Raw genomic sequence first — 25431 nt, 5'->3', positions numbered from 1 at the left:
TACCACTCAGGGTATTTATAAAAGTAATAGAACTTGTGACTATGTTAGTCATTATGGAGAATTATGCCCTTGGCATGGTCTCCCCGGGAAGAAATGAGATCTTTGATTTGAAGTTGCTCCTAAACGTCCCCAAACTTGGGAAGACATCCAAACTCTTATAATAGAGATCAAATCAAATATAGAGGATGACACTACAATTCTACTTAATAGGATGATATTGATTTTGACAATTGTAGTCTTTCCGAAGTGATCACTTTTTTTGCAAAGAATGGCTAAAGACCCCCACACTAGTACACTCAATATTGCCTTCACCGAGCATATTACCAATGCGCTTATCAAAGCTAGGGAGGAGAAGCTCAAGCTAGAGACTTCTATTCCTAGAAAACTAGAAGATGGTTGGAATCCTATGGTCAAGATTAAATTGAATAATATCTCTTGCTTTTCTTTATGTGATGTTGGAGCTAGTGTCTCCGTTATGCCCAAAAAATGTATGATATGCGTGATTTGAAACCTTATGATCAATGTTATTTTGGTGTTCGTCTTGTTGATTCTTCCATAAAGAAACCTTTAGGGAGAATTGATGATGTTCTTATTGTTTTCAATGATAATTATCTGCCCATTGATTTTCTTATTATGGACATTCAGTGTGATCCCTCATGTCCAATTATTTTGGGACGTCCTTTTCTCTGCACCATTTGTGCTATCATTGACATGAAAGAAGGGACCATTAGATTCCAATTTCCCCTCAAAAAGGGAATGGAACACTTACCTCAAAAGAAGATTAAGTTACCATATGAGTCTGTTATTCGGTTAAGTTATTCTTATGGAGTTGATAACACTTAATCTTTTTGCATCATGCCTAGCTCAAAGACATAAAAGAAAGCGCTTGTTGGGAGGCAACACAATTTGTTTTTACATTCAGTTTTAGTGGTCTTGATGCTTGTTACTACTGTAGCAACATCATTGCATCTTTATTTTCAAGATTTGTGCCAACTTTTAGCCTCCGATTGCAAGAAAGTTCAAAAGTTGTGACATGCTGTCCAGAAATAGATTATGTCTGCTTGACGGAAAAATTCACCAAAAATCACGAGATCATCTTTTTGATCTGAATTGTTTTGGCAGCATGCTCTATATAATTGTCTTTCTGGCATCTGTTTTGAGTTTTTTTATTTGAGTTGCAGAAGTGCCCCGAAAAAATCATTTACTACCTGTTGTTCTATTTTCACAGATTCTACCATGTTTTGTGTTTTGATCATTTTGCAAATCTTAAGCTTGCTTTTCCTTTGCAAAAACCTTTTGACAATCATGAGAAACAATAGCTTTTCATGAAAATCTTTATTTCCAGTAGGTAATGAATTATTTTTTCATGGGTACTAACCACTCTAATCAGCTTATGATGAGTTTCGTATGAAGGGAGTTTTCAAGTATGCGATGGAAGATGATGAAAGAAGATCCAGGAGTGTCAAGCGCACAAGCTTGGGGATGCCCCCATGCACCCCAAGAAATATTGAAGGATACTCAAGCCTCTCAGCTTGGGGATGCCCCCGTGCATCCCCTTCTCTATCAACAATCATCAGTTCGTCCATCTCCATGCTATATTTTTAACACTTCATATGTTATGTGCTATCCTTGGAGCGTCTCACTCTTTACTTTTTAGTTTGTTTTAGTTTTGCTTGCTGTTCATAACATGTCGGAACCTAGCCTACCTTGTTTGGGAGAGAAACACGCTCCATTCCACTCTAGAACACAACATAGGTTTTCATGCTTATCTTTTTGTGTGTTCTTTATCTTTTCATAGCTACTGTCATGCTTAGCTCTTATTTTTCATGCTATATCTTTTTAAGAGCTATTATTTAGGTTTTGGAACTATCTTGAGTTATCATGCTTATCTTGTTTGGAGAGTTGGCTTGTTGCACTGAGTTGTGTGTCTTATATGAGTAGGTAATTAAGGTTGCTATTTAAGTATAGTAGAAACTTGCAATAGTTTTGAGGAATTGATTTGAGTAATTTTTGGACTATTGGTGCCAAGAGCTTGAGCCTATTAGTGATAGGTGTCATATTTTGGGAAATCCGTGTGTTTTTCAAAAACTAAAAATTAGTTGAGAACTCTAGCTACTAAATTGATCGCTAACCTCTGGAGGGGTTGGAATATATAGAGTACCCTCACGTAACCATGGGTCGAGAATGCACAAGGATAACCAAACCCCCAAACACTCCTCCTCGGGGTACTTGTATTTTTGTGAATTTCCTAACTAGATAGATAGTTACCGATAATAAGTGTATGAGTTCTTCGGACTAATGCGAGTATTCGATTGTTGGCACTTCCACCATCCATATTTTGCTAGCCTCTTCGGTACTGTGAATTGCCATTTCTCATCTTGAGAGTTGGTGCAAACTTCGCCGGTGCATCCAAACCCTTGGGATGATACGCTCTGTCATCATAAGTCTCATTATATCTTTCCTCAAAACAGGCACCATACCTACCTATTAAGGCATTTCCATAGCCTTTCCGAGATACATTGTCATGCAACATCCACCATCTCATGACTTGATCTTCATGTCATACATGATTTTGCTTGATCGAGGAGCCGCATGCTAGTTGGGACTTGCGCTTATTATTGCTACATGATGCACTAGTATCATTGCATATCCTGCTACACTCGCAGAGGCATATATTTGCATACATCATGATAGTTTTCACTTGTCTTTATGTGAGTACTTCTTATAAAGTGTTATGGTCTTCTTTTTATTCTTGTAAAACATAGAGTGTTGCCCTTAAGTGAGGAAAAGATCCCAAAGTGGACAAATGAAAAGATCCCAAAGAGGACACTGAGAGATAAAAAGAAAGAGCCAAAGAGGCCACAAAAAAAAAGAAATAAAAAGAGAGAAGGGGGCAACACTACTATTCCTTTTGAAAGATCCACACTCGTACTCCATTGCTATATTTGTACTCCATAAGGATTATCATTCATACATAACTATGTAGGGACCCTTACACTATAGAACTTGGCTTGTATATTCCAATGATGAGCCTCTTCAAATGAGCTCTAGGTCTTCATGAGCAAGAAAGTTTGATACACCCCACTAGTTCCATTGGAGAGCTTACCTTAGCTCATACGTGCATCCATTGTATGGCAATCCCTACTCCTCACATCATATCTATCTGTTGGCTTTCTCTCGCCTATGGTTGTCCTCATTGATGTGAGCCTTTCACACCTTTTTGTATTCTTTCCCCATCATTATTCTATTTTCCATCCTAAGTGCCAACATATCTTGCTTGCGCTCATCCATTGCATGAGTGCTCAAAGTCGAAAGGGAGAGGATCATTTTGACATGTGCCTGACTAGTGGTTTGGGAATGAGTCAAAATAAGATTCCGAAGGAGACCAAGTGTGAGGTTTAGTAGATTGAGTTCTCAATTAAAAAATACATTTTTATAATCTCAATCCATCTCCCACTTCTTGCGCGCAAACACCATTTGGAGACATTCGAGTCACGAACAGCGAGAGCTCCTGCACCTTTATGTTCTTACTTTGCTAATTTCAATACTAGATATAGACTCTTGCTTGTTATTGTCTTGACTTGAATTGCATATGTTACTTGCTTTACTTTGAAGTTCTTATATGTGTTTTCAACATGTCACCATAGAAATTATTGTTTTATCATTTACCTACTCAAGGACGAACAAGAATTAAGCTTGGGGATGTTGATACGTCCAAAACGTATCTATAATTTCTGCTTGTTCCATGATCTTTTGGGTGACATTGTTATATGTTTTGCTACACTTTTATATCTTTTTACACATATTTGGACTAACCTACTAACTCAGTGCACCCAGTGTCAGTTTCTGTGTGCTGATGTATTTTTTGCACGGGCTTTTACCCAATTTTCCGGAGCCCCAAAAATCCTGAGAAAAATATATAAAAAATCAGCGTAACGGAAGCTTCCAGATCACCAAAGATGGGCCAGAGGGGGGCCAGGGGCTGCCCAGGCGACCTCCCGACGCGGCCTGGCCCCTAGCCGCGCCCACACGCCGCCTGGGTGGGCCTGATACGTCTCCAACGTATCTATAATTTTTGATGGTTCCATGCTATTATCTTGTCAACTTTGGATGGTTTGTATGCATGAATATGCTATTTTATATATTTTTTGGGACTAACCTATTAACTCAGTGCCAAGTGCCACTTTCTGTTTTTTCCGTGTTTTTGACCTTTTTGAGAGAAGAATATTAAACAGAGTCCAAATGGAATAAAACCCGGGGATGATTTTTTCCATAACATAAGATACGTAGGGGACTTGAGAACCAAGGCACGAGACCTCGGGGGAGATAACAAGCCCCCTAGCCGCAGCCTAGGGGGGGGGGCTTGGCAGGCTTGTGGGCCTCACGTGGCTCATTTGCCCTACCTCTTTCGCCTATAAATTCTCTGAAATCCCGAAACCAAAGAAGAGAGCGACGAAAATACATTTCCACCGCCGCAAGCTTCTCTCTCCGCAAGATCCCATCTGGGGACCGTTCTGGTGCCCTGCCGGAGCGGGATTCGGACACGGAGGGCTTTTTCATCAACACCATTGCCTCTCCGATGATGCGTGAGTAGTTCACCACAGACCTTCGGGTCCATAGCTAGTAGCTAGATGGCTTCTTCTCTCTCTTCGATCTTCAATACAAAGTTCTCCATGATCTTCATGGAGATCTATCCGATGTAACTTTCTTTTGCGGTGTGTTTGTCGAGATCCGATGAATTGTGGATTTATGATCAGATTATCTATGAATATTATTTGAGTCTCCTCTGATCTCTTATATGCATGATTTCGTATCCTTGTAATTCTCTACGAGTTATGGGTTTCGTTTGGCCAACTTGATCTATAATTCTTGCAATGGGAGAAGTGCTTGGTTTTGGGTTCATACCGTGCTGTGTCCTCACCTAGTGATAGAAGGGGTAGTGAGGCACGCATCGTGTTGTTGCCATCAAGGGTAAAAAGATGGGGTTTATATCATATTGCATGAATTTATCCGTCTACATCATGTCATCTTGCTTAAGGCGTTATTCTGTTTGTTATGATCTCAATACACTAGATGCATGTTGGATAGCGGTCGATGTGTGGAGTAATAGTAGTAGATGCGGAAAGTATCGGTCTACTTGTCTCGGACGTGATGCCTATATGTATGATCATTGCCTTAGATATCATCATGACTTTGCGCGATTCTATCAATTGCTCGAGAGTAATTCGTTCACCCACCGTAATACTTGCTTTCATGAGAGAAGCCTCTAGTGAACACTATGGCCCCCGGGTCTACTTCACATCATATATTCAGATCTACAAAATTACTCTGTTGCACTTTTCACCTTCAGATCTCACCTTGCAAATGATCGTGAAGGGATTGACAACCCCTTTATAGCGTTGGGTGCAAGTTCGTTTGTTTTTGCGCAGGTACATTAGTGCCTCATCTTGATACTCCTACTGGATTGATACCTTGGTTCTCAAACTGAGGGAAATAGTTATCGCTACTTTGCTGCATCACCCTTTCCTCTTCAAGGGAAAAATCAACGCAAGCTCAAGAGGTAGCAAGAAGAATTTCTGGCGCCGTTGCCGAGGACTATTCAAAGTGAAGCATATCCAAGTATCTATCGCAAACTCATCTCTTGCATTTACATTATTTGCCTTTTTCCTCTCGTTTTCCTCTCCCCCACTTCTAAAAAAACAAAATTTACAAAAAGATTTGCCTTTTTCGTTCGCCCTTTCTTTCGCTTGCTTTCTTTTCGCTTGTGTGCTTGTCTGCTTGCTAAGTCACCATGACTGAAAAACCAAATTGTGTGACTTCTTGAATACTAATAATAATGATTTTATTAGTACTCCGATTGCTCCCGCCACTAGTGCGGAATCATATGAAATCAATGCTGCCTTGTTGAATCTTGTTATGAAAGAGCAATTTTCCGGCCTTCCTAGTGAAGATGCCGCATCCCATCTTAATACCTTCATTGAGTTATGCGCTATGCAAAAGAAGAAACATGTGGATAATGATATGATTAAATTGAACCTATTTCCGTTCTCATTACGGGATCGAACAAAAACTTGGTTTTCATCTTTACCCAAAAATAGTATTGATTTTTGGAACAAGTGTAAAGATGCCTTTATTTCCAAGTATTTTCCACCGGCTAAGATTATCTCTCTCCGTAATGATATCATGAAGTTTAAGCAACTAGATCATGAACATGTTGCACAAACTTGGGAGAGAATGAAATTGATGTTTACAAATTGTCTCGCTCATGGCCTCAGTCTTTGGATGATTATACAAATCTTCTATGCTGGTTTGAATTTGGCTTCTAGAAATATCTTGGATTCCGCCTCTGGTGGAACTTTCATATAAATCACACTAGGAGAAGCCACAAAACTCCTAGATAATATCATGAAAAACTATTCTGAATGGCACACTGAAAGGACACCTACTAGTAAAAATTCATGCTATAGAAGAAATTAACTCTTTGAGTGCTAAGATGGATGAGTTAATGAAGTTGTTTGCTACTAAAGGTGCTCCTCTAGATCCAAATGATATGCCTTTGTCTTCCTTGATTGAGAATAGCAATGAAAGCTTGGATGTTAATTTTGTTGGTAGGAATAATTTTGGCAACAACAATGCTTATAGAAGTAATTTTAATCCTAGGCCTTTTCCTAGTAATCCTTCTAATAACTTTGGCAATTCCTACAACAATGCTCATGGAAATAAAAATAAATTACCCTCTCATCTTGAGAGTAATATTAAAGATTTTATCAACTCGCAAAAGATTTTCAATGCGTCCATAGAAGAAAAGCTGCTCAAAATTGATGACTTGGCTAGGACCGTTGATAGAATGTCTCTTGATATTGATGCTTTGAAATTGAGATGTGCTCCTCCCAAGATCAATATGGATGAAACTTTGAAAGCTATCCGTGTTTCCATGAATGAGAGTAAAGAAAGAACCGCCCAAATTCGTGCTAGACATGAATGGCTTAAAAAGGAGTGTTCTCGTGATGAGAATCACGAAGATCTTAAAGTGCTTGGTGTGACTCCTATTGAATCCTTGTTTTCTAATGTCAATCCTAATGATTATGGGGCTGGATATGAATCCACTTTACTTGAGAAACTCCCCAATGATTCAGAGTCTACTTATCTTGATGCTAAAAGCACTTAAATTGGAGTAGAGGATATCAAAACTTTGAGTAGTGATGAAATTACTACTTTGGATATCAAGGAATTCAATTATGATAGTTTCTATTTGATTGAATGTATTTCCTTGATGCAATCCATGCTAAACCGTCCACATGCTTATAGCCAAAATAAGGCCTTTACCGATCATATCGTTGATGCTGTGATGAAATCTCTTGAAGAGAAACTTGAGTTGGAGATATCTATTCCTAGAAAACTTCATGATGAGTGGGAACCTACTATCAAAATCAAGATTAAAAACTATGAATGCAATGCTTTGTGTGATTTGGGTGCTAGTGTTTCCGCTATTCCAAAGTCTTTATGTGATGTTCTAGGCTACAATGAGATTGATGAGTGCTCCCTTAATTTGCATCTTGCGGATTCTACTATTAAGAAACCTATGGGAAGGATCAATGATGTTATTATTATTTCAAATAGGAACTATATTCCCGTAGATTTCATTGTGCTTGATATTGATTGCAATCCGACATGCCCCATCATTCTTGGTAGACCTTTCCTTAGGACTATTGGTGCTGTTATCGATATGAAGGAAGGGAATATTAGATATAAATTTCCATTAAATAAGGGCATGTAACACTTTCTTAGAAAGAAAATAAGATTGCCTTATGAATCCATGATGAGGTCTACTTATGGTTTGAGCACTAAAGACGACGATACTTGATTCTACCGCCTTATGCCTAGCTAAGGGCGTTAAACGATAGCGCTTGTTGGGAGGCAAATCAATGAATTTATTTTTGCTTTTTTGCTTTCTATTTTGTTGTCTCTACACCATCATAATTTTGTTATGATTGTGTTTTCCTATGTTTTTTTAGTGTTTGTGCCAAGTAGAACTTTATGATTAGTTTTGCTGATGGTTGTTTGATCATGCTGAAAAAGACATAAACTTTGTGCTCACAAAATTATGTTTAATTCCTATCCAGAAAGAGCTTTTGAGTTGATTGTTTTTGCTTCTAGTTTATATGCGAATTGCCCTAATTTTCATAATTTTTCAGAATTTTTGGGATACCAGAGGTATACGAAGTATACAGACTGGTTTGTTTTTAACATATTCTGTTTTTGTTGTGTTGATTGCTTATTTTGATGAAACCATGGTTAGTATCGGGGGGTACTAGCTATGTAAAAGTGAGAATACAGTAATCTAACATCAATCTAAACACAAATCAAGTTTACTACATCACCTAAAAAGTGGTGGTTTGCTTTCTTATGCTAATGATATCACAAGTTTGTGTTTAAGTTTTGTGTTGTGAAGTTTTCCAGTTTTGGGTGATGATGGACAATGGGATAAAGAGTGGAAAGATCTTAAGCTTGGGGATGCCCAAGGCATCCCAAGCCAAATTCAAGTACACCAAAAATCCTAAGCTTGGGGATGCCCCGGGAAGGCATCCCCTCTTTCGTCTTCAATCCATCGGTAATGTTACTTGGAGCTATATTTTTATTCACCACATGATATGTGTTTTACTTGGAGCGCCTTGTATTATAGGAGTCTTTTCTTCTTGTTTTGTCACAATCATCCTTGCTGCACACCTTTTTGAGAGGGACATGCACTCATCGTGAATTTGCTAGAATACTCTTTGAGCTTCACTTATATCTTTTGAGTTAGGCAATTTAGCTCGCATGTGCTTCACTTGTATCTTTTGAGCTAGATAACTTTTCTCTAGTGCTTCACTTAGATCTTTTTAGAGCACGGCGGTGTCATATTTTGAAGAAATAAAAACTCTCGATCTTCACTTATATATTTTTGAGAGTGCTCTCTCTAAGTAACTTGGTAATTGGCTTGTGCTATGAAAGTAGTCCTAAAACTGATAGGCATCCAAAGAGGATATAATAAAAATTTCCATATTCAAGTGCATTTATTAGTAAGAGAAGTTTGATTCCTCACAATTAGTTTTGAGATATGATTATGGTAATATTAGAGTTATGTTAGTAGGGTGTTGTGAATCTAGAAATACTTGTGTTAAGGTTAGTGATTCCCGTAGCATGCACGTATGGTGAACCGCTATGTTAGGAAGTCGGAGCATAATTGATTTATTGATTGTCATCCTTTGTGTGGCGGTTGGGATCACGAGATGGTTAACACCTACCAACCCTTCCCCTAGGAGAATGCGTTTAGCACTTTGTTTCGATTACTAATAAAAACTTTCACAATAAGTATATGAGTTCTTCATGACTAATGTGAGTCCATGGATTATACACACTCTCACCCTTCCACCATTGCTAGCCTCTCTAGTGCTGCGCAACTTTCACCGGTGCACAAACCCACCATATACATTGCTCAAAACAGCCACCATACCTACCTATTATGGCATTTTCATATCCATTACGAGATATATTCCCATGCAACTCCCACCGTTCCGTCTCATGACATGTGCCGTCACTTTAATATTGCTATTGCATGATCGTAAGATAGCTAGCGAGATGTTTCAGCGTCATACGCTAAGCTAGATCGTTGCACATCCCGGTACACTGCTGGAGGCATTTCATATAGAGTCATCATTGCTCTAAGTATTGATTTGTAAGTAAATAAAAGTGTGATGATCATCATTATTAGAGCATTGTCCCATGTGAGGAAATAAAAAAAGAGGCTAAAGATGCCCACCAAAAAAATGAAAAAAAGAGGACAAAGAGCCAAAAAAAATGATGAGATAAAAAGAGAGAAGGGACAATGCTACTATCTTTTTCCACACTTGTGCTTCAGAATAACACCATGCTTTTCATGATAGAGAGTCTCTTGTTTTGTTACTTCCATATACTACTGGGAATTTTCATTATATAACTTGGCTTGTATATTCCAAAGATGGGCTTCCTCAAAATTGCCCTAGGTCCTCGTGAGCAAGCAAGTTGGGTGCACACCCACTAGTTTTCCTTTTGAGCTTTCACACACCTATAGCTCTAGTGCATCCGTTGCATGGCAATCCCTACTCATTCACATTGATATCTATTGATGGGCATCTCCATAGCCCGTTGATACGCCGAGTCGATGTGACCATCTCCTCCTTTATGCCTCACAACCTCCATCACACTCTATTCCACCTATAGTGCTATATCCATGGCTCACGCTCATGTTTTGCGTGAGAGTCGAAAAAGTTTGAGAAAGTAAGAGTGCGAAAACAATTACTTGGCCAATACCGGGGTTGTGCATGATTTAAATATGTTGTGTGCGGATGATGGAGCATAGCCAGACTATTTGATTTTGTAGGGGTAACTTTCTTTGGACTTGTTATTTCAAAAGTTCATGATTACTTTGCTAGTATGCTTGAAGTATTATTGTTTTCTTGACAATAGTAAACTATTGTTTTGAATCTTACGGATCTGAACATTCATGCCACAAGAAAGAAGTTACAAAGGAAAAATATTTTAGGTAGCATTCCACATGAAAAATCCAGTCTTTATCACTTCCCTACTCGAGGACGAGCAGGAGTTAAGTCTGGGGATGCTTGATACGTCTCCAACGTATCTATAATTTTTGATGGTTCCATGCTATTATCTTGTCAACTTTGGATGTTTTGTATGCATGAATATGCTATTTTATATCTGTTTTGGGACTAACCTATTAACTCAGTGCCAAGTGCCACTTTCTGCTTTTTCCCGTGTTTTTGACCTTTTTCAGACAAGTATATTAAGCGGAGTCCAAACGGAATAAAACCAGCGGGGTGATTTTTTCCATAACACAAGATACGCACGGGACTTGAGAACCAAGGCAGCAGACCTCAGGGAGATCACAAGCCCCCTAGCCGCGGCCTAGGGGGGCGCGCCTGGCAGGCTTGTGGACCCCATGTGGCTCCTTTTCCCTACCTCTTTCGCCTATAAATTCTCTAAAATCCCGAAACCAAAGAAGAGAGCCACGAAAATTCTTTTCCGCCGCCGCAAGCTTCTGTCTCCGCAAGATCCCATATGGGGACCGTTCTGGTGCCCTGCCGGAGGAGGATTTGGACACTGAGGGCTTCTTCATCAACACCATTGCCTCTCCGATGATGCGTGAGTAGTTCACCAGAGACCTTCGGGTCCATAGCTAGTAGCTAGATGGCTTCTTCTCTCTCTTGGATCTTCAATACAAAGTTCTCCATGATATTCATGGAGATCTATCCGATGTAACTTTCTTTTGCGGTGTGTTTGTCAAGATCCGATGAATTGTGGATTTATGATCAGATTATCTATGAATATTATTTGAGTCTCCTCTGATCTCTTATATGCATGATTTCGTATCCTTGTAATTCTCTTCGAGTTATGTGTTTCGTTTGGCCAACTTGATCTATAGTTCTTGCAATGGGAGAAGTGCTTCGTTTTGGGTTCATACCGTGCGGTGTCCTCACCTAGTGATAGAAGGGGTAGCGAGGCACGCATGATGATGTTGCCATCAAGGGTAAAAAGATGGGGTTTATATCATATTGCATGAATTTATCCCTCTACATCATGTCATCTTGCTTAAGGCGTTACTCTGTTTGTTATGAACTCAATACACTAGATGCATGCTGGATAGCGGTCGATGTGTGGAGTAATAGTAGTAGATGCAGAAAGTATCGGTCTACTTATCTTGGACGTGATGCCTATATGTATGATCATTGCCTTAGATATCATCATGACTTTGCGCGATTCTATCAATTGCTCGACAGTAATTCGTTCGCCCACCGTAATACTTGCTTTCATGAGAGAAGCCTCTAGTGAACACTATGGCCCCCGGGTCTACTTCACATCATATATTTAGATCTACAAAATTACTTTGTTGCACTTTTCACCTTCAGATCTCACCTTGCAAATAATCATGAAGGGATTGACAACCCCTTTATATCGTTGGGTGCAAGTTTGTTTGTTTTTGCGCAGGTACATTGGTGCCTCATCTTGATACTCCTACTGGATTGATACCTTGGTTCTCACACTGAGGGAAATACTTATCGCTACTTTGCTGCATCACCCATTCCTCTTCAAGGGAAAAACCAACGCAAGCTCAAGAGGTAGCAGGGCCCCACCTCTTCTGACGCCCTCCTTTGGCCTATATTTACTCCTCCAAGAGGAAACCCTTCCACAACATCCAGAATCACGAATTTCTCCATCGTTCTACCGCTGCAACTCTTCCGAGATAGGGAGCGTCAGGAGACCTCTTCCAGGCACCGTGTCAGAGGGTGGATTGACCTTCAGGAGCTTCTCCACCGTCATGGACGTTTCTCGGACGTGCCGTGAGTAGTCCTCCTTGGACCATGAGTCCATGACCAGTAGCTATTTGAATTGTTCTCTCCAATCTTGTGGTTCCATGATTAACCCTTATGAGCTGCCCTACATGATCAATGCATCTATGTAATTTTCTTGCTATTGCTATGCTCGATTTGTTGGGATCCGATAGATTATGAGATTATGTTCAGATTTTTATGAGTTATATATTTGATTATCCTTTTTTATTATGTTCCTTAGTGATTCATGCATGTTCTCCGTTGCTCTTTATTTCTTTGGCCGAGTTGTAGCAGCAACAAAATCCTCATTGACCTTTGTTACATCCTCGTTTGCCTTTTTTTCAGCTTTGGCAAATACTTGGCTTTTTCTTCAGGATAGTCTTCAACTGTGGCCATGCTGGAGGGATGGGCACTTTGTTGATCTCCCAAAGGTAGTCTTTTGCAAGGAGGTTTGAGAGAAAACTTCTTGGCATATGTGGGAGTGACATACTTGTATTTCTTCCACTCCTGAGCCCATCTACCTTCAATCCTCTGGAGCATGATTTTGCGTTTTGCTATTGTTTCTTTCCCATTAATTTCTTCATGTGGTGTGCAATATTCAGCATAGACATATGCTGAGATCTCAAAGGCAGTGTTCAGTTCTAGCTTATTGCCACCCTTGTGTTCTCTGTCATCCTCCATTTTCTTCAGTTGAGGTTCTTGTTGAGGAATTTCTATTCTCGAGGAATCTGATGACACATATATATTTGCTTCAAGAAATACTGCAAATGAGTTAAGTTGATGAGAACCTAGTGATTCATCAGCTGACACTTTGTGCCTGTGAACAGAGTATAGAAGCGAAGAGTTTGGAGAGGTCATATCCGTTCTCAGATTTGAAGAATTTGAAAAATGACTCAAGTTGAGGAATTTGACCAATGTCTTGAGGAATATGACTAAGCATTATGATATAGGGTTCCAGAGTTGTGCAACTTAGAAAATTTACACAATTGAGGAATCTTGTGAAGAATTTAGTGACTTAGCGAAATTCATCAAGTCTTCTAAACATGGGTGTGCACAGCTGAAGGATTTTCTGAGGAATAACAGATTTCATAGATCTAACGAAAATAAATGGATCAACACAGGTAGTAAAATAAGATTTTAATTACCCTGTTTGATGAACTCGATGAACTGTGGAAGTAAAAAACAGAAGCTCTTCGGTTCAAATCTTCAGTGCCCTAACTCGGCAACTGAAGACAGCTACGGCGACAACGGAGGGAGATGATCCGCACTCGGCGTGAGTTCGGCGACGGCGAGGTCAGGGCAGTGAATCTGTTCCTCACCGGTGACGAAGATTGCTAGGAGCGGCGCTAGGTTTTGGGCTCGAGCGGCGAATTCGAGAGTGAGAGAAGAGTTTTTCACTTCAGGGGGAAGGGGCTATTTATAGCTCAGGTGAAAACGGTCCGAAGGGAAATCTTCGGACGAAACAGCCCCAGCCCTTTCGTCTCTGCATGACACATGCTACCCACGTACGAAGAGGTGGAGATAGTGGAGATCGTGGTTATCCTATCGTGAGTAGTGGGCGAAGTTATAGTGGTAACGGTAAAAAAATAATGTTTTTTTTTAAATTTGAGGATTTTGTTGCAAAGTCATCAGCTGACAAGGACTTAGTGAGGACTTTGAACAAGTATCAAAAAGAACGCATATGAAGAATTGATCATAGACTGGGTTGAGATTAACATAGAGGGGAGTCGGGTCCGATCACATTCACTTAGAAAAAAAATACCAACTTGAAGATTGAGCAATAAGTGAATCATGTTGAGGACATTCAAAGCTCATATATAGTCAATGAAGATCATCACACAAAATATTGAAGAATTTGAAATTTTCTGAAGACTCTGAAAACTTTGGGGAATTCGTGAAAAGTCTCAAATATGAAGAATTTCAGCTTCGAAAATTTTCAAATTTTGAAGAATTTCAAAGTTTGGTGGTGGCGTGACCCACCGTATAAGAATGATTATTTCAGGCGCCGCGTACAATTGTCGTAGGGCCCCGAGAATCAAATTCTTCCTTAATTTCTTCACACTTAGAGAGTTATTCTTCATTGATTGAAGAAAAATGTTACTTCGTGTGTTGTGCATCTAAGTCATCAATGTTGCATAAGTGTTAGGATGTGTGCATTTTTACAGAACATTTGAAGATTCTAGGATATTTAGCTCACACCGCAACTTGCAAAACCTTTTCTCATCCAAGGGCTTAGTGAAGATATCTGCTAGCTGGTCATCAGTCTTCACATGGTCGGTGATGATATTGCCCTTGAGTACATGATAACGAAGAAAATGATGACGAATTTGGATGTGCTTGGTCTTCGAGTGTTGTAATGTGTTGTAGGCGATCTTGATGGAACTCTCATTATCGTAGTAGAGGGCAACATTCTTCATGTTGATGCCGTTGTCCTTGAGGGTTTGCTTCATCCATAGCAGTTGAGCACAACAAGATCCAACACCAATGTATTCAACTTCCGAAGTGGAGAGTGATACACAGTTCTGCTTCTTTGAGGACCAGCAGACTAAGGATCATCCGAGGAAATGACATGTGCCTGACATTGACTTGCGATCTACATGGTCACCAGCATAATCAGAATCAGAATATCCAACCAGGTGAAGATTTGAGCCCTTGGGGTACCCTAATCCAAGCGTTGGTGTGTGAGCTAGATATAAGAATATGTTTCACAGCCTTATGGTGTGATTCCTTCGGTTTTTGTTGGAAACGTGCACACATGCAAACACTAAGCATAATGTCTGGCCTAGATGCACATAGATTCAATAAAGAGCCAATCATAGAGCGATATACCCGCTGATCAAAATCGAGACCATTTTCGTTAGTGCAGAGGTGGCCGTTGGTAGGCACAGGAATCTTCGCGCCTTTGCATTCAATCATGCCGAATTTCTTCAGGACATCCTTGAGATATTTCTCTTGAGAGATGAATATGCCATTGTGTTGTTGACGAATTTCCAGACCTAAGAAGAATCTCAACTCCCCCATCATGGACATTTGATATTCTTCACCCATCATGTAAGAAAATTCATCACTGTAACGTTTGTCAGTACAACCAAAGATAATGTCATCGACATATATTTGGCTCACAAATAGTTCATTATCATAGGATTTTGTGAAAAGAGTAGGATCAAATGAACTGGTTTGAAGCCTTTATTCATGAGAATTTCCTTCAATGTATCATACCACGCCCGAGGGGCTTGCTTGAGGCCATAGAGTTCCTTTTTGAGTCTGAAGACTTTGTCAGGATGCTTCGGGTATTCAAAACCCAGGGGCTTAGCAACATATACTTCTTCCTCAAGCTTACCATTGAGGAATGCAGTTTTCACACCCATTTGATATAAAATAATATTGTGATTGTTAGCATAAGCAAGCAATATACGAATAGCTTCAAGTCTAGCAACATGTGCAAAAGTTTCATCAAAGTGAATTCCTTCAACCTGTGTGTAGCCTTGGGCTTCAAGCCGTGCCTTGTTTCTCACAACGTGACCATGCTCATCTTGCTTGTTTCGGTAGATCCACTTAGTGCCGATGATATCGTGCTTGCGAGGATCAGGTCTTTTGACGAGTTCCCATACGTCATTACCTTGAACTGAAGAAGTTCATCTTGCATGGCTTGAATCCACTCAGGTTCCATGAAGGCTTCAACAACTTTTGAGGGTTATGTAATGGACACAAAGGAGGAATGCCCACAAAAGTTAACTAAATGTGAAGATTTTGAGCAAGTGAGAGGACCTGGCGCATTGATGTCATCGAGGATTTTGTCAATTTCCACTTCATTTGCAATCCTCGGATGTGTTGGTTGAAGTCTTTGGTTGGGCTCGGGAATTTGATTTGGAGCATTTTCCTGAGGTGCACCCGCTTGAATTTCATCATTCTTGGGGACGACTTCTTCAAGAAGGGGTTGTTCCTCAGTAAGAATGATATCTTCAGTATCCTTGTGCTTGAAAGCTTCCTCGGGAGTCAATTTATCTGGCACAGGAGACAGTTGCTCTCTTTGTGAGCCATTAATTTTATGGAACCACACATCTACAGTTTCAACAAACTTTTTGTGATAGGTGTTGAAGACTCTGTAGGTGTGCGAGACATTTCCGTAACCAAGCATTAAACCCTCATGTGCTATTGGTGCAAATTTTGAGCTATGGTGAGAATCTCTAATCTAGTATCTTGCACCAAAGACTTTGAAATAACTTACATTGGGTTTATTGTCAGTGAGGAGTTCGTATGAGGTTTCCTTGAGGAATTTGTGAAGATATACCCTGTTGATGATGTGGCAGGCCGTGTTGATAGCCTCAGGCCAAAAGCAAAGAGGAGTGTGATATTTTGCAAGTATAGTCCATGCCATTTCAACCAGAGTCATGTTCTTGCGCTCAACGACACCATTATGTTGAGTATAAGGAGAAGGCAATTTTTGAGTAATACCAAGTTCATCAAGATAATCATCAAGACCAATATTCTTGATTTCTGTCCCATTATCACTCCTGATGTGTTTGATCTTGACATCGAAGTTCGTTGAGGCCCTTGAGGAAAATCGTTTGAAGACTTCCTGCACTTCAGTTTTGTAAGCAATGATGTGTACGCAAGTATAACGAGAATAGTCATCAATGATGACAAAGCCATATAGAAATGGTGCATTGGTTAGATTAGCATAATGAGTAGGTCCAAAGAGATCCATATGAAGCAATTCAAATGGACGAGTAGTAGTCTTGATAGTCTTCAAGGAGTGCTTGGATCTTGTCATTTTTTCAAACTCACAAGCACTGCACAGATGGTCCTTGAGGAATTTGACGGTTTCGATGCCAATGACATGCTTCTTCTTCGCTAGTGTGTGCAAATTTCTCATGCCTGGATGACCAAGTCGTCGATGCCATAGCCAGCCTTCTGATGCTTTTGCTAGTAGACACATGGCTGATTGGGGACCTGTAGAGAAGTCAACAATATACAAGTCTCCTCTCCTAAAGCCTTCGAAGAATTTCGATTTGTCAGATTCCATGATGACTACACATCTATATTTTCCAAAGATGTCAATCATATCAATATCATAAAGTATTGAGACTCACATGAGGTTAAACCAAAGGGATTCGACAAGTATGACTTTGTCCATGTGTCGATACTTAGAGATAGCCACTTTACCTAGTCCCTATACCTTGCTTTTACCTTTGTCAGCGTAGGTGATATGCTTCAGTGGTGATGGAGTTAGTGGTATATTCATCAATAAGCTTTTATCACTAGTCATGTGATTTGTACATCCACTATCAAGAACCCACTCTGTGTTCTTGGGTTGATCATCCTGCAGATGAATTAGTACAGCTTACCATCTCATATTTTTCATATTTGAAGAATATGATATCAATTTCATTAGACTTGAATTTCATCACAAATAGTAAATTTGAGGACGAGTGAAATGTTAGGTCATTTCATCATGTTTTAGCTTGCGTCCTATCAAGCAATTTCCTCAGGTCTCCAGCAAATTCTTCAGATGATGACTTTCATCTGGAGACCTGACCTTCAGAAGTGATTAGTTTGACTTCTTCAACTCCCACATCTGAAGGGGTGGCAAAGAGTTCATCATCCTACCAGCACCATAGGACAATGGAGGCATTGAAGCTAATGCACTTCTTTTCACACTAGGGGGTTAGAGTTCTCAAATGAATAGGCAGAGGAATTCTTTGAGGACTTATGGACAAAATGATTTGAGGAATAGTGTATATATTCATGTCCCTTGTAGTATCCCTGCATATCACAAGAATTAGTGCGAGTACAAGCATAATTTTCACCATTTGAGGAATTTGATCCTCGTGAAGACTTTAGTCAACCTCAGGAATTTGATGAGAGGTTCCAGTTCTTCACTAGTGGTGTCATGAGGACATTCACTTGAAGATTTTCCAAGCAGCTTTTGGGAATCTAGATTTTCCTCAAGGGAGGTCCATTCCTGTAGTTAGTTCGAACATATAGAGAAAATACTTCACCAAATTGATTTTTGAACAATTTATAGTTGGAGTCAAATGACTCATCATAGGAATAAGACATTTCCAATGCAAAGCCTGTTAGAGTGGATGGATCAATGGGAGGTCCTTTTGCAGCAACCCATGAGGTTTTGGGGTAGCGCTCAGGTTTCCAGTATGACATATTGATACGTCTCCAACGTATCTATAATTTTTTATGGTTCCATGCTATTATCTTGTCAAAATTTGGATGTTTTGTATGCCTTTTATATCTTTTTTGGGACTAACTTATTAAATCAGTGCCAAGTGCCAGTTCCTGTTATTTCCGTGTTTTTGACCCTTTTCAGAGGAGAATTTTAAACAGAGTCCAAACGGAATAAAACTTTCGAAAATATTTTTTCTGGAACAGAAGATACGCAGGGGACATGAGAACCAAGACAGAGGCCACTAGGTGAGGCCACAAGCCCACTAGGCGCGGCCAGGGGGCGCGCGCCTAGCGGGCTTATGGCCCCCTGTGGCTCGTCTTCCCTACCTCTTCCGCCTATAAATTCCCAAAATATCCAAAACTACGTGAGAGATCCACGAAAATACTTTTCCGCCACCGCGAGCTTTTGTCTCCGCAAGATCCCATCTGGGCACGTTATGGTGCCCCGCCGGAGGGGGGATTTGGATATGGAGGGCTTCTTCATCAACACCATGGCCTCTCCGATGATGCGTGAGTAGTTCACCATAGACCTTCGGGTCCACAGCTAGTAGCTAGATGGCTTCTTCTCTCTCTTGGATCTTCAATACAAAGTTCTCCATGATCTTCATGGAGATCTATCCGATGTAATCTTCTTTTGCGGTGTGTTTGTCGAGATCCGATGAATTGTGGATTTATGATTAGATTATCTATGAATCTTATTTGAGTTTCTTATGATCTCTTATATGCATGATTTCATATCCTTGTAATTCTCTTTGAGTTGTGGTTTTGTTTGGCCAACTTGATATATGATTCTTGCAATGGGAGAAGTCCTTGGTTTTGGGTTCATACCGTGCGGTGACCTCACCCAGTGACAGAAGGGGTAGCGAGGCACGCATCATGTTGTAGCCATCAAGGGTAAAAAGATGGGGTTTACATCATTGGTTTGAGTTTATCCCTCTACATCATGTCATCTTGCTTAAGGCGTTACTTTGTTCGTCATAAACTCAATACACTAGATGCATGCTGGATAGCGGTCGATGTGTGGAGTAATAGTAGTAGATGCAGAAAGTATCGGTCTACTTGTCTCGGACGTGATGCCTATATGTATGATCATTGCCTTAGATATCGTCGTGACTTTGCGCGGTTCTATCAATTGCTCGACAGTAATTTGTTCACCCACCATAATCTTTGCTATTTTGAGAGAAGCCTCTAGTGAACACTATGGCCCCCGAGTCTACTTCACATCATATTTTCAGCCTTACACTTTTACTTCGTTGCACTTTCCGCTTTCATATCTCACTTTGCAATCAATCTTGAAGGGATTGACAACCCTTTATAGCATTGGGTGCAAGCTTGTTTGTGTTTGCACATGTACTATGGACACTTGGTTTGATTCTCCTACTCGATTGATACATTGGTTCTCAAAACTGAGGGAAATACTTACTGCTACTGGGCTGCATCACCCTTTCCTCTTCAAGGGAAAAACCAACACAAGCTCAACAGTTAGCAAGAAGTATTTCTGGCGCCGTTGCCGGGGAGGATTAAGTCAGGAATAGTCTCCCGTCAACGTGCCAATTTCTTGCGCCGTTGTCCGGGAGGATCAAGTCAAGAATAGTCTCCCGTCAACGTGTCAATTTCTAGCACCGGGGATTATTCTAGGTGAAGCTCATCCAAGTAAGTATCGCAAACTCATCTCTTGCATTTACTTTTTTGCCTCTTGTTTTCCTCTCCCCCACTTGTGAAAAACAAAAATTTACAAAATTATTTGTCTTTATCGTTCGCCCTTTTTTCTCTCTTGGTTTCTGTTCGCTTGTGTGCTTGTGTGCTTGTTTGCTTGCTGAAGTGACCATGACTGGAAACACTAAACTTTGTGACTTCTCGAATACTAATAATAATGATTTTATTAGTACTCCGATTGCTCCCGCCACTAGTGCGGAATCATACGAAATCAATGCTGCTTTGCTGAATCTTGTTATGAAAGAGCAATTCTTCGGCCTTCCTAGTGAAGATGCCGCATCCCATCTTAATAAATTCATTGAGCTTTGCGATATGCAAAAGAAGAAAGATGTGTATAATTATGTGATTAAATTGAAGTTTTTTCCGTTCTCGTTGCGAGATCGAGCAAAAGCTTGGTTTTCTTCTTTGCCTAAAAATAGTATTGATTCTTGGAACAAGTGCAAAGATGCTTATATATCCAAGTATTTTCCGCCGGCTAAGATTATCTCTCTCCATAATGATAACATGAATTTTAAGCAACTTGATCATTAACATGTTGCACAATCTTGGGAGAGAATGAAATTGATGATTAGAAATTGTCCCGCTCATGGCTTGAGTCTTTGGATGATTATACAAATCTTCTACGCTAGTTTGAATTTCGCTTCTAGAAAAATCTTGGACTCCGCCTCAGGTGGGACGTTCATGGAATCACATTAGGATAAACCACAAAACTCCTAGACAATATCATGACAAACTACTCTCAGTGGCACACTGAAAGGTCGCCTACTAGTAAAAAGGTACACGCTATAGAAGAAATTAACTCGTTGAGTGCTAAGATGGATGAGTTAATGAAATTGATATGCCCTTGTCTTCCTTGATTGAGAGTAGCAATGCGAGCTTGGACGTTAATTTTGTTGGTAGGAATAATTTTGGCAACAACAATGCTTTTAGAGGAAACTATGTTCCTAGTCCTTTTCCTAGTAATCCCTCTAATAACTTTGGCAACTCCTACAACAATACTCATGGAAATTACAATAAATTACCCTCTGATCTAGAGAGTAAAATCAAAGAGTTTATCAACTCCCAAAAGATTTTCAATGCGTCCATAGAGGAAAAACTACTCAAAATTGATGATTTGGATCGTAGAGTTGATAGAATGTCTATTGAAATTGATGCTTTGAAAGTTAGATGTGCTCCTTCCAAGATCAATATGGATGAAACTTTGAAAGCTATGCGTGTTTCCATGAATGAGAGCAAAGAAAGAACCGCCCAAATTTGTGCCAGACATGAATGGCTTAAAAAGGCGTGTTCTCGTGATAAGAATCACGAAGATCTTAAAGTGCTTGGTGTGACTCCCATTGAATCCTTGTTTTCTAGTGTCAAACCTAATGATGATGGGGCTGGATATGAATCCACTTTGGTTGAAAAACGCCCCAATGATTCGGAGTCCATCTATCTTGATGCTAAACGCTTTGAAAGTGGAGTAGAAGATATCAAAACTTTCAGTAGTAACGAAACTACTAATTTGGATTTAAAGGAATTCAATTATGATAGTTGCTCTTTGATTGAATGTATTTCCTTGATGCAATCCATGGTAAACTCTCCACACGCTTATAGCCAAAACAAGGCCTTTACCGATCATATCGTCGATGCTATGATAAAATCTCTTGAAGAGAAACTTGAGTTGGAAGTTTCTATTCCTAGAAAGCTTCATGATGAGTGGGAACCTACTATCAAAATCAAAATAAAATACTCTGAATGCAATGCTTTGAGTGATTTGGGTGCTAGTGTTTCCGCGATTACAAAGTCTTTATGTGATGTTCTAGGCTTTAATGAGATTGAGGAGTGCTCTCTTAATTTGCATCTTGCGGATTCTAGTGTCAAGAAACCCATGGGAAGGATCAATGATGTTCTTATTATTGCAAATAGGAACTATGTACCCGTGGATTTCATTGTGCTTGATATTGATTGCAATCCTACATGCCCCATCATTCTTGCTAGACCTTTCCTAAGGACTATTGGTATTATCATCGATATGAAGGAAGGGAATATTAGGTTTCAGTTTCCTTTAAAGAAGGGCATGGAGCATTTTCCTAGAAATAAAATAAGATTGCCTTATGAATCCATGATGAGGGATACTTATGGTTTGAGTACCAAAGACGACGATAATTGATTCCATCACCTTATGCCTAGCTAAGGGCGTTAAACAATAGCGCTTGTTGGAAAGCAGCCCAATGAATTTATCTTTTTCTTTCTGTTTGTTGCGTCCACACCATCATAATTCTATTATGATTGTGTATTTTGTGTTTCTTTTTGTGTTTGAGCCAAGCAAAACCTTTATCACTAGTTTGGTGTTGGTTGTTTGATCCTGCTGGAAAAAGACAGAAACTTTTTGCTCACGAAATTATTTTTCATTTTTATCCAGAAAGAGCTTTTGAGTTGATTCATTTTGCTGCTGGTTGACATTCCTTTTTAGCAGGCTGTCGTAATGTTTCAGAATTTGTGAGGTACCATAAGTATACGAAGTATACAGATTGCTACAGACTGGTCTATTTTTGACAGATTCTATTTTTGTTGTGTTGGTTGCTTGTTTTGATGAAACTATGGATAGTATCTGGGGGTACTAGCCATGGAAACGTGAGAATACAGTAATCTAACACCAATATAAATAGAAATCAAGATTGCTACAGTAACTCAAGAGGTGGTAGTTTGTTTTCTTGTGCTAATGATATCACGAGTTTCTGTTTAAGTTTTGTGTTGTGAAGTTTTCAAGTTTTGGGTGATGTTCTCATGGACAAAGGGATAAAGAGGGGAAAGAGCTCAAGCTTGGGGATGCACAAGGAATACCTAGCAAAATTCAAGTATACCAAAGAGCCTAATCTTGGGGATGCCTCGGGAAGGCATCCCCTCTTTTGTCTTCAATCCATCATAACATTACTTGGAGCAATATTTTTATTCACCACATGATATGTGTTTTGCTTGGAGCATCTTGTATCGTAGGAGTCTTTTCTTTTTGTTGTATCACAATCATCCTTTCTGCACACCTTTTGAGAGAGACATGCACTCATCGTGAATTTTCTAGAATACTCATTGTGCTTCACTTATATCATTTGAGCTAGACAATTTTGCTCTATGTGCTTCACTTAGATCTTTTACAGCACGGCGGTGCGTAACTTGGTAGTTGGATTTTTCTATGAAAGTAGTCCCAAAGGTGATAGCCACCCAAAGAGGATACAATAAAACTTCCATCTTCATGTGCATTGATTATAAAGAGAAGTTTGATTCCTCTCAATTAGTATTGAGACGTGGATTTGGTAATATTAAGAGTTATGTTAGTAGGGTGTTGTGAACCTAGAAATACTTGTGTTGAAGTTAGTGATTCCCGTAACATGCACGTATGGTGAACCGCTATGTTAGGAAGTCGGAGCATAATTGATCTATTGATTGTCATCCTTTGTGTTGCGGTCGGGATCGCACGATGGTTAACACCTACCAACCCTTTCCCTAGGAGTATGCGTTTAGCACTTTGTTTTGATTACTAATAAAATTATTCGCAACAAGTATGTGAGTTCTTCATGACTAATGTGAGTCCATGGTATAGATGCACTTTCACCTTCCACCATTGTTAGCCTCTCTAGTACCGCGCAATTTTCGCCGGTGCACAAACCCACCATATGCCTTCCTCAAAACATACACCATACCTACCTACTATGGCATTTCCATAGCCATTCCGAGATATATTGCCATGCAACTCCCACGTTCCGTCTCATGACTTGTGCTGTCACTCTCATATTGCCATTGCATGATCGTAAGATAGCTAGCGAGATGTTTCAACGTCTTACGCCAAGCTAGATCGTTACACATCCCGGTACACTGCCGAAGGCATTTCCTATAGAGTCATCATCGTTCTAAGCTTTGAGCTGTGAGTAAATAAAAGTGTGATGATCATCATTATTAGAGCATTGTCCCATATGAGGAAATAAAAAAAAGAGGCCAAAGTTGCCCACAAAAAAAAAGAGATATGGAAAGAGGCCAAAGAGCCCCAAAAAAAGACAGATAAAAAGAGAGAAGGGACAATGCTACTATCTCTTTCCACACTTGTGCTTCATAATAGCACCATGTTCTTCATGATTGAGAGCCTCTCGTTTTGTCACCACCATATGCTAGTGGGAAACTTTATTATATAACCTGGCTTGTATATTCCAATGATAGGCTTCCTCAAAATTGCTCTAGGTCTTCGTGAGCAAGCAAGTTAAATGCACACCCACTAGTTCTCCTTTTTGAGCTGTCACATACTTATAGCTCTAGTGCATCCGTTGTATGGCAATCCCTACTCATTCACATTGATATCTATTAATGGGCGTATCCATAGCCCTTTGATATGACGAGTCGATGTGACCATCTCCTCCTTTCTGCCTCACAACCTCCACCACACTCTATTCCACCTATAGTGCTATATCCATGTCTCACGCTCATGTATTGCGTGAGAGATGAAAAAGGTTTGAGAAAGTAAGAGTGCGAAAACAATTACTTGGCCAATACCGGGGGCGTGCATGATTTAAATTAGTTGTGTGGGGATGATGGAGCATAGCCAGACTATATGATTTTGTAGGGATAACTTTCTTTGTCCTTGTTATTTCGAAAGTTCATGATTACCTTGATAGTTTGCTTGAAGTATTATTGTTTTCATGTCAATAGCAAACTATTGTTTTGAATCTTAAGGATCTGAACATTCATGTCACATGAAATAAGTTACAAAGGATAACTATGCTAGGTAGCATTCCACATCAAAAATTCAGTCTTTATCACTTCCCTACTCGAGGACGGGCAGGAGTTAAGCTTGGGGATGCTTGATATGTCTCCAACGTATCTATAATTTTTGATGGTTCCATGCTATTATCTTGTCAAACTTTGGATGTTTTGTATGCCTTTTATATCTTTTTTGGGACTAACTTATTAACTCAGTGCCAAGTGCCAGTTCCCGTTGTTTCCGTGTTTTTGACCCTTTTCAGAGGAGAATTTGAAACAGAGTCCAAACGGAATAAAACTTCCGAAAATATTTTTTCCGGAACAGAAGATACGCAGGGGACGTGCGAACCAAGGCACAGGCCACAAGTCCCATAGGCGCGGCCAGGGGGCACCATGCCTAGCAGGCTTGTAGGCCCCCTGTGGCTCGTTTGCCCTACCT

The sequence above is a fragment of the Hordeum vulgare genome, chromosome 2H, assembly GCF_904849725.1.
Source record: "Hordeum vulgare subsp. vulgare chromosome 2H, MorexV3_pseudomolecules_assembly, whole genome shotgun sequence".
Classification (NCBI taxonomy): domain Eukaryota; kingdom Viridiplantae; phylum Streptophyta; class Magnoliopsida; order Poales; family Poaceae; genus Hordeum; species Hordeum vulgare.
This window is presented reverse-complemented; position numbering follows the sequence as displayed.